General features: G+C 40.7%; 1 long non-coding RNA gene across 1 annotated transcript in view; it reads left to right on the top strand.

Moving 5' to 3' along the window:
- LOC118598619 overlaps positions 1-8,815 on the top strand; it is a 14,260-nt gene extending 5,445 nt beyond the window's left edge. The window contains exon 2 of the long non-coding RNA XR_004947666.1: positions 7,311-8,815. This is a non-coding gene — a long non-coding RNA (uncharacterized LOC118598619). The remainder of the gene's footprint in view (positions 1-7,310) is intronic.
- The last annotated feature ends 668 nt before the right edge of the window (positions 8,816-9,483 follow it).

Genomic DNA, 9,483 nt, shown 5'->3' with positions numbered 1-9,483 from the left:
TGTCAGTTAAACTGTTTTATCCGGCATGACACACTGGAATAATTATGGAAGTATTATACGTTAGCATAAAGCCAGCAAACTTTAGCATTATACATTAGCATCAAGCAAGTGAACTTTAGCGTCACATGTTAGCATTAGGCCAGCAGACTTTAACTTTATGGGTTAGATCGATCTCTACTTTTATGGATCGATTATTGATCTATTAAACGATTAATTTTTAGCCCGACCAATAGGGTATCATATTTATCAACTTCATTAACACAAAGTTCACCTGTTTATAGTTTAACTTTAACCCCTTCATGCTATAAGTTGCGATCCAGGACTCCACCGTATTATCACTTGATTAGAAAAAATACAGAAGACGTCAGAAGCCAAAGTATAAATATATATATGTATATTTGCTCTTTATGGTTCTGAGAACCTTTTTCAAAATGTAAAAATGTTAACATTCTCATGTAGCTTTTCTACCTAAAACCTCTAAAAAAATAGAAGTATTTTTCTGTTTCAGCTGTTTTTGGTTTTACTATCATGGGAATGAGTTGCATCAGATTTTAGGTGTAAAAAAATGTCCTTGTGTTTTTCTAAATGCACAGAATCCCAAACTGCTGACTTCTGTGTCGAGTTCCAGCGATCATACGAGCAGGTGCTCCTGACCGTATCAGCAGAGCCGGCCGCCGCCGTCCTGTGGGAGGAAATAAGTGTGTCCATGATGAGTGCGTCCACAGCCACTGGTGCTATCTCTGCTCTTCTATTTGTTGTGTGTTTTTTTATGTGCCCAAGAGATCAGAGCACAGACTGAGCCCCCAGCCTGCAGAGGTAGAAATGTATTTCTCCAGGTCTATATATCAGCCGACATTTGTTTAATGAGCAGCAGAGTGGAAAGATGTATAGAACATGTCAGGCGTCCACTTGCAGCGCGTTGAGGATGGCAGATAGCATCACACAGTGTGACCGCTCACTCCGTCTCCCTGCTCGCCTCTTTTATCTCCAGCATCCCTCTGCCCATTATAAATGAGATATAGAGGGAAACAAGAGGGAAAAGGAATGGAGAGGAGTCGGAGAAAGGAAAACGCACACAAAGTCTGCTAAATGTCTGCACACATTTGAGCTTTTTGGGGGGGGGGGGTCTCCTGAACGCCCCCATATCAGCAGCTGATCTACATTAATTTGTTTTCTTTTATCAGTCACATCTCGGCATGACTCCTCCACACATGACTCCGTGCACAGACACAGCGGCGTGCTCCCCGGCATCCCTAACTAACCTGCCCCCCCCACTGCATTTGTTAAGATATGTAAATGGGATGCACAGGGAGGACGTGTGGGTAATTAATTGTAACTGGGGGGATAATGTTGCGCTGTCAGAGATGTCTCTGGTTTGTGTAACATTTTTTAAGAGTAATGTGGTTAAACTGGAGTGTCTGTTAGCACTCAGTCTTAATTGTGCCGTGCTGTGAATGCAGAGCGTTAGCTTCCCCTCTCCAGACGTGGGATTGTGCACGTGTGTGTGTTTGTAGGCCATGATCTTCAGCTGGATCCTTGAAATGACAGAACATGTCCAACATTTGCACTTGTTTTTGTCTGGGCTTTTTAAAGCATGAATGGATTTCGATGGATAGTCAAGTTCATAATGAAAAAGTTTTAGTCCTGATTTCCTGTATGAGTGGATAAAAGCTGTCTGCAGTCGGAGAAATGGCTGAACCTGTCCAGAAATAATCATTCAAATGTTGCCTACGAGCACGCTGTGAGCGACAGGTAGTAGGGAGCACTTGAGGAACATGTAAAAGTAAAGTAGGAGAGAAATCGTACGTTTTTGTTTGTTTTTTCTTGCCTCCCTCCAAATTCATTGGACTGCACTGTTAGCTACTATTCACATAAGCGTTCACTTCTTACTGTAACCTGACTGTTAGAATTTAGACAGTTAGTCTGGTTTTAGTGGACATCCTACAGGCGGTGACGTGTCACGAGCACAACCTGCAGATGTAGCATTAACTCAATTACATTTTATTTATATAGCTCAATATCACAAACACAGTTGTTCTCATTGGACTTCATGCTGGTCATTTAACAGAAGCAGAAAGTGGGTCATACAATATAAACTGCTGTTTTTTGATCCTGTTTTCTCTGTGATGACCTGCCGCCTGCTCTGACATCTCTTCTCTCTTCTTGGATGATCCCATGTTTGTGATTGACCTCTGACTGTCTGACCCTGAATTAGCTTTATGGACATTTAGCTAGTTCCTGTCTGAACTAATAAACCTGCTGCATGTGGAACCAGCTGTCTGCCCGTTTGTTACATCCTGGTTCAAAACTATATGTGTGTGCTGTCAAACATGGGTTTCAACACCAGAGTTGCTGGGTGGTGATTGACTGAAGACTTTTACCAAGCTGTTTCTTGTGAGGAACCAACGTGCAGAAGCCTGTGTGCTGGTAGGACATATAAAAGTGACGCACATCCTCATGGAAGGCAGGGGTTGTGCCCGAGTTCCCCCCAATCACTCTATAGAGCATTTGCCATTTTTAGTGCGGTCTGAATCTTTTAATTCCAAATCGAGTGCTCTTGAAATTTCCCAGAAGTCTTTGGCCAAAACTAGCGTACAATGATGGTCAATAGATTAGCAGATATAGACCACAATGCATTGCGGTCAATTTCGAGCAAAAAACATGTTTAAATGTAATATTTGAATAAACCAACCACATTTTCACCATCAGAACACAATGAAGTCATCAATAAGCATACCTCCCACTCCTACCACACGACATGTTCGTGAGCATCGTGTCCAAATTACCTTTGAAATCCAGCGTACTGTATAGTCCTGCACTATGTCGTTTTTTAGTAGTTAGGGATTAGGGAAGAATTCAGACGCAACCAGGAAGAGCAGCAATCATTCAGAGCAGCTGGTTTTCAGTGGACTTTGCAGCAGAAGCAGAAAAGAAAAAACAAACAAAAAAAAAAAACATCTATAAAAACCAAAGAGAAAGCCAATAAGGACTGGAACTCTAAAATAAAATCAACTCCTGGAAGTGGACTCTTTGCTTGATTCCTGTAGATATTATTGAAATTAAGAGACGGTTTTTGTTTTCTGATTTAAAGGTTTTTCAGCTGCTGTTGAAGACTCAGAAATTTCCAACTCAAACAAACTCAACAGCAAACCAAAGAATGTGATGAAATGAATTGTCACAGATTATTGAGAATGGAAACTTGCCTGAGTGAAATCCTGCTACATCTCTGGGAGGATGTCTCTTGTTCCTTTCAAGTGGGGAAAAGAAATATAATTTGACAATATGATTGAAGAAATACAAAGCTTAATTTTCTTTATATATGTCTTCCATCATGAGAAAAAAAGTCAGAAAAACATGTTTAAAAACAAAATTTGTAATTAAGGTTTAAGACAAACTGCCAAATATTTGACTTGGAATTACCGAAAATAAGTGAAATAAGAATTTGATATGAAGAAGTGTTTCTAAAAAGTCTAGTTTCATAGTTTACGTCTTATGGTTGAGCACTGAAGACATGGTTTTCTAGTTTCTACAGGAAAGCACAGAGAAGCGTTTTTTCTGATCACGTCTCCATTTGCCTCAAACTAAAGTTTGCATGAACATTATTTGGGTTTCATGTTACTAATTTATGATGTTAAAACTCTCAGCCACACAAAAACCTCTTCTATGACTGGGCATGAATGTGCCAGGTCTCTTTTTTGGTTTCTCTCAGCTCACCTCCACTCTGGAGGAGCACAAAGTTGTGAGTTTTCCAAGTGAAGACCGGCTCCAAACCAGTCCTGAAACAGGAGAAACGGTCCGGATCTGTTTCCTGGCTCTCCGTCATCCGCCTCGTTTATGTCACCGTGTTTTATGGAATGAATGATCCCGCCGATGCCGTTGCCCTCATTTTCCATTTCCCTGTCGTCGGTTATTTTTAGCGTTTGAGTTTTCTGGGCAGAGGTTTTGGAGTTTAAGCTGCAGATATTTCTCCAGACTCCTGAACATCTTGTGTTGCTGATCCTTTCTCCTCCTCTGCTGGAGGCTGTGAATATGAAAGGAGACCTTCTGGTCTCACCTGTCTGGTCCCTCTGCCTCAGTCTTCTCCGTTTCCTGTTTTGATGTGTCCAGTCTGAATCTTTAACTTCACGAGTTAGGGCTTGTCATTTCAAGCGAACGTCAAAGTCTGCCGTCTGCTTCATGCTTTGGTTCATGGCTGATCCTTGATGTTCTCCTCTGTGAACCGTCTTCCTCTCTGCTGCCAGTTGGACTGGTTTAACACGGTCAGGAGCTGATGGCATTAAAGGTGATGGAACAGAAGGTGACGGGCAGAGAGAGTGTGTGTGCCGAGTCTGGGGTAGCGGCCGGTCAGTCAGTCAGTCAGTCGGTCGGTGTGTGGTGGCCGAGCGCGGCGGGAGCTGTCGTCACGACGACTCGTCTCCTTTGAGTCTTTCATCTGCGGGCGTCCTTCACCTCGGGGGACAGCTGCAGGAAGATGAAAGCGACGGGCTGAAAGAGGCTGAGCGAGGACTGCTTTGTGGGGGCAGAAAACTTTACAGAATAAAGAGGGGAAAAAACCAGGATACCAAAGAGTAAAGAGTCTTCCTGCTGTTTTCTCTCCTGCATGTCCAGTGAAAGGTGCAGGGGGGGGGGCACGCTGCAGCAAACCTCCTGCTGACGATGAAACTGTTGGTTTTAGTTCAGGGGTCGCAAACCTTTAACAGTAACACTTTAACACTACTGATCAGAACCCAGAAAGAGTCTTACTTTAGCCTTTAAGACATTTGGATTTGCATTCATGACCTTCCTTTTTTTAATAATACATTTGAATTTTGTCTGTTTTTTGGCACAAACAAAAGCAAAAATATAAATAGCTTTCATAATGTGATTTCTTTCATTTTTTACATTTATTTTTTGTCCCTCTTTCGAGTGTTAGAAATTCCAGGTGGCTCGTCTGTTCTCCTGTCCTTGGCAGTGGACCTCGCCTCTGGCACGTCCCCCCCCCCGTTAAATAAGCTAATTCTTCTTCAATAGTCCTGGTACATCACCATCACATGGACTTCCCTGAGGTGTCTTCTTTTCAGTTTAGTCTGTGTACAACCAGCTATTCTTTATATTTTATGAGTCATTTATGTTTTTGAACAATTATAGGTGTGAAGCCCAATGAGAAGACCATGTTTTAATATTGGGCTATAAATAAAACTGAATTGAATTAATGTTAACACAGAAAATTGGTGAGTTCCAAACAAACAATTCCAACTCAAACCTTTCCAGTTTCACTCTCATTTCATGTAGAGCTGGGTATCAGTTATGATATTCAGAATCGATTCAATTCGATTTTTTTTCCGATTCTTTCGATTCTGCAATCAATTCTGAGTTTAAACATTTATGCACATTTGTTTACTAATACATTAACAATCTATATGTTTTGAATATATTAATATCGATCTGATCCAGTTCACATATTATAAAATGTATCAGTGAAATAATGAGATTGTTAATATCATCCAGAGTTACATGGACTGTCTAAAGGAGAAGTTCTAACTAAAATGTTCAGATCATTAACATTGTAAACATTGTTCTGCTTCTCCTGGAGGACGTTTCAGTTTGGACACTAGGTGGCGATCGCCATAGCATTACACCTTATTCAAAAAGAAGAAAGTATGAACAAAAAAAACAATGTTTTAGACCACAAATGGTTACTTTAAAAATATTTCCTTAAAAGAGTTCGGAAAATTCATCCCTATGAGTTTATTCATTCATTCATTCATCTTCTTGTCCGCTGCTTCCCTTTTGGGGTCGCGGGGGTGCCGGAGCCTATCCCGGCTACTGAAGGGCGAAGGCGGGGTACACCCTGGACAGGTCGCCAGTCTGTCTCAGGCTGTGAGTTCATAAAGATGTTTATTTAGTCAGAATATATGTTTAGGTTGGCCGAGCGTTAGCATTAGCAGTCCTATGGGGAATTCCATTAAATGTTAGCATCAAGCTAGCAGACTTTAAGTTTTATGTGTTAAATCGATTTATATATTTTATGAATTGATTATTGAGCTTAAATTGATTAAAATCAAATCAAATCCATTTTTTTTAACCCAGCCCTACTGAAATGTCATAAACTATTTGTCGTTTGATTGTGTTACGTCTCCAACTGGTTAACCTGACTAAGGGCTGCCTCACCAAAATCTACCTAAAGTAAACAAAACAAGGCCCACAAACTAAGACTACCAATGTCCGACCCCAAACTAACTGAACAAAACCCAGCAGTGTGACTGGTTGCAGCAGGTTGTAACAGACTGAAAAATCCTTAAAAATCATGAATGTTCTTAAACTCCACAGCCTGGATTCCCTTTAGGCTGCAGAAGCAGAAATGATGATTGTTAGATTTTCTAACACATCAGCTTCACTAGAAACACGTTAGTTACAAACTGCATGTTTGTTAAACATGAAGAAGCCCTGCAACAGTCTGACCGGGCTGTTCTTGGACTCCCGCCCACATCTTTAAACTGTTTGGATCATGCAGTTCCATATATCTCGGTGTATTTACGAGGCTTTCCGCAGCGTTCTCTCTCCCTGCCCAGGTGACCATTTTCCAGCCGCTGAACAGTCTTTATAGACGAGCCGCCGCCGTAACTGGCCTGATTTCCAGCTCCGGCCCGGCCTGCGTGCACGTCTCTAGGAACCGTCAGGCTTCCTGCTCCACAAATCACAGCTAACATATGATGTTCGGGCGGCAATTTTTATCCCCTTTTGACTGGCCGACTACCGGGAGGTAATGGAACGATGGGGGCGGAAAAGGGAAAACTGTTGGTGGGAAATGTGTTTGTGTGAAGTCTGATTGATCAGCGCAGCGCTCCCCCTCCATTTATTCTGCTGCTCATGAACTGTTTAAGAGAAAGAAAAATTAATTTCTAAGAGCAGAGCAGAGGCGAGCGTGAGAGATGAGGGCAGATTACACTGGCGTGTTTGAACTGGAGAGCCGTGATGGAGCGCCTGTGAATCGTCTGCCAACATTAAGTTGTCTAAATGAAAGTCGATAATGTGTGAGTGCCAGCGTGGAGTGAGGAGGGTCCAGATAACAGCAGAAGAGAGCCGCCGCCGTTTCATAATAAGGGAGGTCGTTAATGTCGCGGTTTCATCATCCAGCATCCATTCTAACACACACTAAACGCACAAAGACTTCAATGTTTTGTGTAAACCCAAAAAGGAACACGGTTGTGCTCATTAATTTGCATAAATGGGTCTTTCTCTGAATATATTCATCATGTTAGTGGAAGTCCTCCAGCCTAGGCGTGCGCCCTCACAGCTGCTAGCATGCTCGGCTTTGCTTCTCTGTGCAGGAAATGGGGCCACTCTCTGATAAGTGTCTCCACGCCGCTCAGACGCTTCCTCCGCTGATGCAGCTCGGCGTTCTAACCCAGAAAACATCTGCAGAGCCGAGGATGGGATGCTGAAAACGAGGAGTCAAGAAGCTGAGCTTTTGGGTCAAAGAGAAACCCTCAGACTGAAGAATCCAGTGGATCGTCTGCAGAAATCAACACAGAGAGGCCTGTAGAGATAGTTCATCAAATATAATCATAAAGGTGCAATTAGATCCTATTTATCATTCACAAGTGCACTCTACGGTCACCAACTCCAATATTATCCTTTGGAGACACTGGATGTAAATATTTTAGACTTTTTAATTTAAAAAAATATATTTTTCCTTTAAAATGTATCTTAGTTTCACTCCTGACTTTTATTCATTAAAACACCTTTGGGGTGTAATCATTTTGCTGTACATGCTATTATAAAACAGGAAATTCAAATTCTGAAATAAAAGTTGTAAATGATTTCATCAAACACTTGAATCCAATTTCCTTTAAAGCTGATTTCTTCCACATCTTCAGTCAAACATGGGTCTTCTTTAAACTCTTCGGCTTAAACTCTATTCTCAGGAGAAACGTTTCCTCTAACAACCTGAAGTGTTTTTGAATTATAAATATTAAAAATTGATAAATTATTTGTTAAATTAGAGCTAAATTGTAAGTAAAATTCAGTGTTTTTTCAGAGAATCTCTTGCTCAGAAAGCAGAAAATTCAATTCAAAAGCAAAAAAGTCCTAAAAATAAAACAAGGAAAACAAGAGTATTCACATTTAAAAATGGGACAAATTAATTTGAAACAAAATATAAAGAAAATTAAGTTTTGTGTGATAAATTGGTTTAAAAAACATAATTATCTATATATAGTTACAAAAAATAATATTACTCGATGCCACAACTCAGAGCAGGGTTCCTGCTGGGTATTAAAGAGTCTTTAAAGTATTTAATTTATGAATTTGGAAATAATATCCTAAAAACAACTTTAAAAGTCTTGAATTTTGATATCTGAGCCCTAAAAATGTTGCAGTTTCAAACTTTTCTGTTCCACATTTCTTGTCAAAAATGTAAACCATAAATGTTTGGATCAAATAATGTAAATAAAAGGCACCTAAGTCATTCGTTATGTACCGATAGGCTGCTGAAAACAAAAAAAAAAAACAAAAAAAAAGAAAAAGAAGGGCAACAACCTTGTTCAAGGCAAGAAGTTTTAGTTTTATTTATGTTAAAATGTACATTTAAAGTGGGTGGACCGAAGCAGCAGATGCTTCCTGCACTGACTTTGTTTCTGAATTATGTTCTTGTATTTAAATGGGCTTTAAATATGAATTGGTCTTTATTTTTGATTAAAAAAACGGTCTTAAAAAGTCCTAAATCTAATTTGAATAAACTTGTAACATGTCTGTCAGAGGAGAATTTCTAATGAGCTAATGCTGATGTGCAGAAAATATATCCTAAAAAAACAACAATCATATTTATAAGAACGCCGGGAACAATTTTACAATAAAAATGTGGCTGGAATGGAACTTTAAGGGGATTAAGTGCTATTTTGTTGTTTTTGTTAATATCTGAGCAAGATTTAGAGTTTTTCTATTATTGTTCTATATATAATTTGTATTTCCAGTAAAAGAAAACAAATGTGAGTATTTGTGGACAGAATATCCGAACATTTACAATACACCGGCCCATAGAGAGCAGAGGAACATGTTTGTGGAGATGCTGCACCACAGAAGAACATAAATTAAGACAAAATAAACCTACAAAGAAGAGTAAAATGTGAAGCCTTTTTGAGCTCATCTTCCTCCTCAGCGTCTGAGGAACCATCACAAGTCTTCCTCAGAGACCCCCCGTAGAGGCGCTGCAGCAGCAGGTGAAGAAGACGTCAGTGTTGGAGCGGCGTGAGGAGCTGGACAGAACTCTAAGGAGGGAGAAGCTCCAGCCCGAGCTCTGCTGCTGCAGAGGAGAGCATGGAGGGGAAAATTTCTCCATTGCAGAAGCAGTCAGGCAGAGGACAGGAGAAAAGGGGAATAAATCAGCAGCAGTGGGGTCTCTGGTGACCACCCGCGGCTAGGGAGCAGTGCAGAAAGACAGAGCGGGCGAGGGGAGGCGAGGTGGAGAGTTCCAGCAGGAGTAATGTCCTTTTACTGTATTTC

The sequence above is a fragment of the Oryzias melastigma genome, linkage group LG3, assembly GCF_002922805.2.
Source record: "Oryzias melastigma strain HK-1 linkage group LG3, ASM292280v2, whole genome shotgun sequence".
NCBI classification, from domain to species: domain Eukaryota; kingdom Metazoa; phylum Chordata; class Actinopteri; order Beloniformes; family Adrianichthyidae; genus Oryzias; species Oryzias melastigma.
The sequence above is the reverse complement of the archived record's forward strand: the minus strand, read 5'-3'. Positions and strand labels throughout refer to the sequence as shown.